The sequence below is a fragment of the Globicephala melas genome, chromosome 19 (genome assembly GCF_963455315.2).
Source record: "Globicephala melas chromosome 19, mGloMel1.2, whole genome shotgun sequence".
NCBI lineage: Eukaryota > Metazoa > Chordata > Mammalia > Artiodactyla > Delphinidae > Globicephala > Globicephala melas.
Window position 1 is genome coordinate 10,472,675 of NC_083332.1, and position 7,304 is coordinate 10,479,978.

Sequence of the window (7,304 nt, forward strand, 5' to 3'; positions counted from 1 at the left end):
GACTCCCAAGGTCTCTACAATCCGATAATGGGCCCACTTTTATTTCCAGCTTAACTCAGGGCAGAAGCAAAGCATTACAGATTAAATACTTTCTCCATTCAGCCTGGCACCCCCACGCGTCCAGAAAAGCACAGAGAGCTAATCAAACCCTCAAAAGGTATTTAACTAAACTGGCTATGGAGACCCATCAAACATGGGTTACACTTCTCCCCATCACGCTCTTGAGAGCCTGAAATAACCCCCAAATCTAAGACCCCTCTGAGCCCATATGAAATCCTATATGGAAGGTCCTTTTTAAACACAGATCTCCTGGTCAATCCAGAAACTCGCTACCTGGCTCAACACCTCCCAGTGTTAGGATTAACTCTCAAAAATATATGGGGAGGTGGAGTCAAGGTGGCGGTGTGGGAAGACGCGGAGTTAGCATCTGCCCACAACTAGGGCGCCTGCCGGCCACTGGTGGGGAACTCTGACCCCCAAGGAGACGGGAGGAACCCCAGAGTGAACCGGTAGGATGTAGGGGGGCCGAGGGGAGAGGAGAAGTGAAGGCCAGACAAGATCGGCACCCCTGAGGCCGGGGAGATCAGGAGAAGCAGGTGGGAGGGACTCTTCGGGAAGAGCGGGAGAGGAGCGGAGGGCGTTTGCCCCACCCACTTGGGCCCTGGGGAGCCTGCTGAGTTCGCAGGCGTATCCCCTGCCCTCCAGACCCCTCTCCAGGCCATGTGGGTCCTTGGGGGCATAGGAAGGAGGCCAAGGGGAGGACAGGAGAGGCAGGTGGGAGGAGCCCTCCAGGAGGAGGAGGAGAAGAGCGGAGGGCGATCGCCCAGCCCACTTAGGCATGGGGAGCCTGCTGAGCTCCCAGGCTGGTTCTCTGTCCTCCAAAGTGCCCACCCCTCCCCCCACCCCAGCCGCACTGGTCGTGGGGGCATAGGAGGGAGGCCGCGGAGATCAGGAGAGGCAGGAAGGAAGGGCTCTCCCAGACCCCAGACTGGAAGAGCAGGAGAGGAGAGGAGGGCGTTTGCCCTGCCCACTCGGGCCCAGGAAGCCTGCTGGGCTCTCAGGTGAGGTCCCCCGCCCTCTGAGACCAGGTTTGGGGGGTACGCCTGGGCCCCTTCTGTTCCTTGAGCCTAAGCCCCACCCCCCACAGTCCCCAGGGCCTTTCCCAGCCCTGTGGGTCCTGAGCATTGGCCCCGCCCACCACCGAAACTTGCCTTTGCTTAGGCCCCGCCCACCACAGCCAAGGCCTCCCCCCCCCACTTTGTTTTTCCTTTTTTTCTTTTCCCTCCTCTTCTTTACTATTGTGGTACTGATGTACCTTCTTGTTGTTAATTCATGTATATTTTTATTTTTACATTCTTTCTAACATATCTGTTAGTTTCCTAGTCTAGTATTATTTTTTACTTTTTTTTTTTTTTGCCACCCCACTCAGCTTGCAGGATCTTGGTTTGCGAGCCCGGAGTCAGGTGGAAGCTCCTGTGGTGGGAGCTCTGAGTCCAAACCACTGGACTAACAGAGAACTTCAGACCCCAGGTAATATTCATTGGAGTGAGGTCTCACAGAGGTCCTCATCTCAGCACCAAGACCCAGCTCCTCTACGCGATAGCCTACAAACTCCAGTGTTGGAAGCCTCAGGCCAAACAACCAGTAAAACAGGAACACAATCCCACTCATTAAAAAAAAAAAGAGAGAGAGACAGCAAAAAAAATATGTCACAGATGAAGGAGCAAGTTAAAAACCTACAAGACCAAATAAATGAAGAGGAAATAGGCAATCTACCTGAAAAAGAATTCAGAGTAATGATAGTAAAGATGATCCACAATCTTAGAAATAGAATGGAAGCACGGATTGAGAAAATACAAGAAATGTTTAACAAAGATCTAGAAGAACTAAAGAACAAACAGAGATGAACAACACAATAAGTGAAATGAAAAATACACTAGAAGGAATCAATAACAGAATAACTGAGGCAGAAGAACGAATAAGTGAGCTGGAAGATAAAACGGTGGAAATAACTGCCAAGGAGCAGAATAAAGAAAAGAATTGAAGACAACCTCAGAGACCTCTGGGACAACACTAAACGCACCAACATTCAAATTATAGGGGTCTCAGAAGAAGAGAAGAAAAACAAAGGGTCTGAGAAAATTATTGAAGAGATATAGTGGAAAACTTCCCTAACATGGGAGAGGAAATAGTCATCCAAGTCCAAGAAGCACAGAGAGTCCCATACAGGATAAACTCTAGGAAAAACACACCAATACACATATTAATCAAACTAACAAAAATTAAATGCAAAGAAAATATATTCAAAGCAGCAAGGGAAAAACAAAAAATAACCTTATGGGGATTCCTTTGTATGTTATCAGCTGATTTTTCAGCAGAAACTCTGCAGGCCAGAAGAGAGTGGCAGGATATACTTAAAGTGATGAAAGAGAAACACCTACAGCCAAGATTACTCTACCCAGCAAGGATCTCATTCAGATTCGATGGAGAAGTCAAAAGCTTTACCAACAAGCAAAAGCTAAGAGAATTCAGCACCACAAAACCAGCTTTACAACAAACGCTAAAGAAACCTCTCTAAGTGGGAAACACAAAAGAAGAAAAAGACCCACAAAAACAAACCCAAATCAATTAAGAAAATGGTAATAGGAACATACATATCAATAATAACCTTGAATGTAAATGGATTAAATGCCCCAACCAAAAGACACAGGCTGGCTGAATGGATACAAAAACAAGACCCATATATATGCTGTCTACAAGAGACCCACTTCAGACCTAGGGACACATACAGACTGAAAGTGAAGGGATGGAACAAAATACTCCATGCAAACAGAAATCAAAAGAAAGCTGGAGTAGCAATACTTATATCACATAAAATGACTTTAAAATAAAGACTGTTACAAGATATAAGGAGAGACACTACATAATGATCAAAGAATCAATCCAAGAAGAAGATATAAAAATTAGAAATGTTTATGCACCTAACATAGGAGCACCTGAATACATAAGGCAAATGCTAACAACCATGAAAGGAGAAGTCGACAGTAACACAATAGTAGGGGACTTTAACAACCCCACTTACAGCAATGGACAGATCATCCAAACAGAAAATAAATAAGGAAACAGAAGCTTTAAATGACACAATAGACCGGATAGATCTAATTGATATTTATAGAACATTCCACCCAAAAGTGGCAGGATACACTTTTTTCTCAAGTTCACGTGGAATATTCTCCAGGATAGGTTACATCTTGGGTCACAAATCAAGTCTTGGAAGATTTAAGAAAATTGAAATTGTATCAAGCATCTTTTCTAACCACAGTGCTATGAGATTGGAAATCAATTACATAAAATAAACTGTAGAAAACACAATACATGGAGGCTAAACAGTATGCTACTAAATAACCAAGAGTTCACTGAAGAAATCAAAGAAGAAATTTAATAAATATATAGAAACAAATGACAACGAAAACACAACGACCCAAAACCCATGGGACACAGCAAAAGCAGTTCTAAAAGGGAAGTTTATAGCAATTCAATCTCACCTCAAGAAACAAGAAAAGTCTCAAATAAACACTCTAATCCTACACTTAAAACAACTAGAGAAAGAAGAACAAAGAAAACTCAAAGTCAGTAGAAAGAAAGAAATCATGAAGATCAGAGCAGAAATAAATGAAATAGAAAAGAAGAAAACAATAGCAAAGATCAATAAAACTAAAAGCTGTTTTTTTGAGAAGATAAATGAAATTGATAAACCCTTAGCCAGATTCATCAAGAAAAAAAGGGAGAGGATGCAAATCAATAAAATTAGAAATGAAAAAGGAGAAATCACAACTGACACTGCAGAAATACAAAAGATTATAAGAGACTACTACAAACAACTATATACCAATAAAATGGACAACCACGAAGAAATGGACAAATTCTTGGAAAGGTACAATTTTCCAAGGCTGAACCAGGAAGAATTAGAAAATATTAACAAACCTATCACAAGTAATGAAATTGAAACCGTAATTAAAAATCTTCCAACAAACAAAAATCTAGGACCAGATGGCTTCACAGTCGAATTCTATCAAACATTTAGAGAAGAGCTAACACCCATTCTACTCAAACTCTTCCAAGAAATTGCAGAGGGAGGAACACTCCCAAATTCATTCTACAAAGCCACCATCACCCTGATACCAAAACCAGAAAAAGATATCACAAAAAAAGAAAACTACAGGGCTTCCCTGGTGGCGCAGTGGCTGAGAGTACGCCTGCCGATGCAGGGGACACGGGTTCATGCCCCGGTCCGGGAAGATCTCACATGCCGCGGAGTGGCTAGGCCCGTGAGCCATGGCTGCTGAGCCTGCGCATCTGGAGCCTGTGCTCCACAACAGGAGAGGCCACAACAGTGAGAGGCCCGTGTACCACACACAAAAAAAGAAAACTACAGACCAATATCACTGATGAACATAGATGCAAGAATCCTGAACAAAATACTAGCAAACAGAATCCAACAGCACATTAAAAGGATCATACACCATGACCAAGTGGGATTTATCCCAGGAATGCAAGGATTCTTCAATATACGCAAATCAATCAATGTGATACACCACATTAACAAATTAAGGAATAAAAACCATATGATCATCTCAATAGATGCAGAAAAAACTTCTGACAGAATTCAACACCGATTTATGATAAAAAGTCTCCAGATAATGGGCATAGAGGGAACCTACCTCAACATAATAAAGGCTATATATGACAACCCCACAGCAAGCATCATGCTCAATGGTGAAAAACTGAAAGCATGTCCACTAAGATCAGGAACAAGACAAGGATGTCCACTCTCACCACTCTTATTCAACATAGTTTTGGAAGTCCTAGCCACAGCGATCAGAGAAGAAAAAGAAATAAAAGGAATACAAATTGGAAAAGAAGAAGTAAAACTGTCACTGTTTGCCTATGCCATACTATACATAGAAAATCCTAAAGATGCCAACAGAAAACTACTAGAGCTAATCAATGAATGTGGTAAGGTTACAGGATACAAAATTAATGCACAGAAATCTCTGGCATTCCTACACACCAACAACGAAAAATCAGAAAGAGAAATTAAGGAAACACTCCCATTTACCATTGCAACAAAAAGAATAAAATACCTAGGAATAAACCTGCCTAAGGAGGAAAAAGACTTGTACTCAGAAAACTATAAAACACTGATGAAAGAAATCAAAGATGACATACACAGATGGAGAAATATACCATGTTCTTGGACTGGAAGAATCAATATTGTGAAAATGACTATACTGCCCAAAGCAATCTACAGATTCAGTGCAATCCCTATCAAACTACCAATGGCATTCTTCACAGAATTAGAACAAAAAATCTTGCAATTTGTATGGAAACACAAAAGACCCCGAACAGCCAAAGAAATCTTGAGAAAGAAAAACGTAGTTGGAGGAATCAGGCTCCCTGACTTCAAACTATACCACAAAGCTACAGTAATCAGGACAGTATGGTACTGGCACAAAAACAGAATGGTACAGGATAGAATGCCCAGAGATAAACCCATACACATATGGGCACCTAATTTATGACAAAGGAGGCAAGAACATACAATGGAGAAAAGACAGCCTCTTCAATAAGTGGTGCTGGGAAAACTGGACAGCTACATGTAAAAGAATGAAATTAACTACCTAACACCATACACAGAAATAAACTCCAAATGGATTAAAGCCTTAAATGTAAGACCAGACACTATAAAACTTTCATAGGAAAAACACTCTTTGACATAAACCATAGCAAGATCTTTTTTGACCCACCTCCTAGAGTAACAGAAATAAAAACAAAAATAAACAAATGGGACTTAATTAAACTTAAAAGCTTTTGCACACTGAAGGAAATCATGAACAAGACAAAAAGACAACCCTCAGAATGGGAGAAAATATTTGCAAATGAAACAACAGACAAAGGATTAATCTCCAAAATATACAAACATCTCATGGAGCTCAAATATCAAAAAAACCCAAATGATCCAGTTAAAAAATGGGCAGAAGAGCTAAATAGACATTTCACCAATGAAGACATACAGATGGCCAAGAGGCACATGAAAAGATGCTCAACATCACTAATTATTAGAGAAATGCAAATCAAAACTACAATGAGGTATCACCTCACGCTGGTCAGAATGGCCATTATCAAAAAAGCTAGAAACAATAAATGCTGGAAAGGGTGTGGTGAAAAGGGAACCCTCCTACACCGTTGATGGGAATGTAAATTGATACAACCACTATGGAAAACAGTATGGAGGTTCCTTAAAAAACTAAAAATAGGGCTTCCCTGGTGGCACAGTTGTTGAGAGTCTGCCTGCCGATGCAGGGGACGTGGGTTTGTGCCCCGGTCTGGGAGGATCCCACGTGCCGCAGAGCGGCTGGGTCCGTGGGCCATGGCCGCTGGGCCTGCGCTTCCAGAGCCTGTGGTCCGCGGAGGGAGAGGCCACAGCAGTGAGAGGCCCGCGTACCGCAAAACAAACAAACAAACAAACAAACAAAACACCTAAAAACTAAAAATAGAACTACCATATGACCCAGCAATGCCACTACTGGGCATATACCCCGAAAAAACCATAATTCAAAAAGGGACATGCACCACATTGTTCATTGCAGCCCTATTTACAATAGCCAGGACATGGAACCAACCTAAATTTCCATCAACAGATGAATGGATAAAGAAGATGTGGCACATATATACAATGGAATATAACTCAGCCATAAAAAGAAACAAAATTGAGTTATTTGTAGTGAGGTAGATGGACCTAGAGTCTGTCATACAGAGTGAAGTAAGTCAGAAAGAGAAAAACAAATACCATATGCTAACGCATCTATATGGAATTAAAAAATAATGGTACTGATGAACCTAGTGGCAGGGCAGGAATAAAGAGGTAGACATAGAGAATGGACTTGATGCCATGGGGTGGGAGGGCAAAGCTGGGGCAAGTGAGGGTAGCATCGATGTATATACACTACCGAATGTAAAATAGTTGGCTGGTGGGAAGCAGCAGCATAGCAGAGGGAGATTGACTTGGTGCTTTGTGATGACCTAGAGGGGTGGGATAGGGAGGCTGCGGAGGGAGGGGATATGGGGACATATGTATGCATATGGCTGATTCACTTTGTTGTGCAACAGAAACTAACACGGTATTGTGAAGCAATTATACTCCAATAATTATCCATTAAAAAAAATATATTGAAATATTAGGACCCAAATAGTCCCAAACCTGACCCTGACCTCACAGAAACATCTAAAAACTTACTACCGGG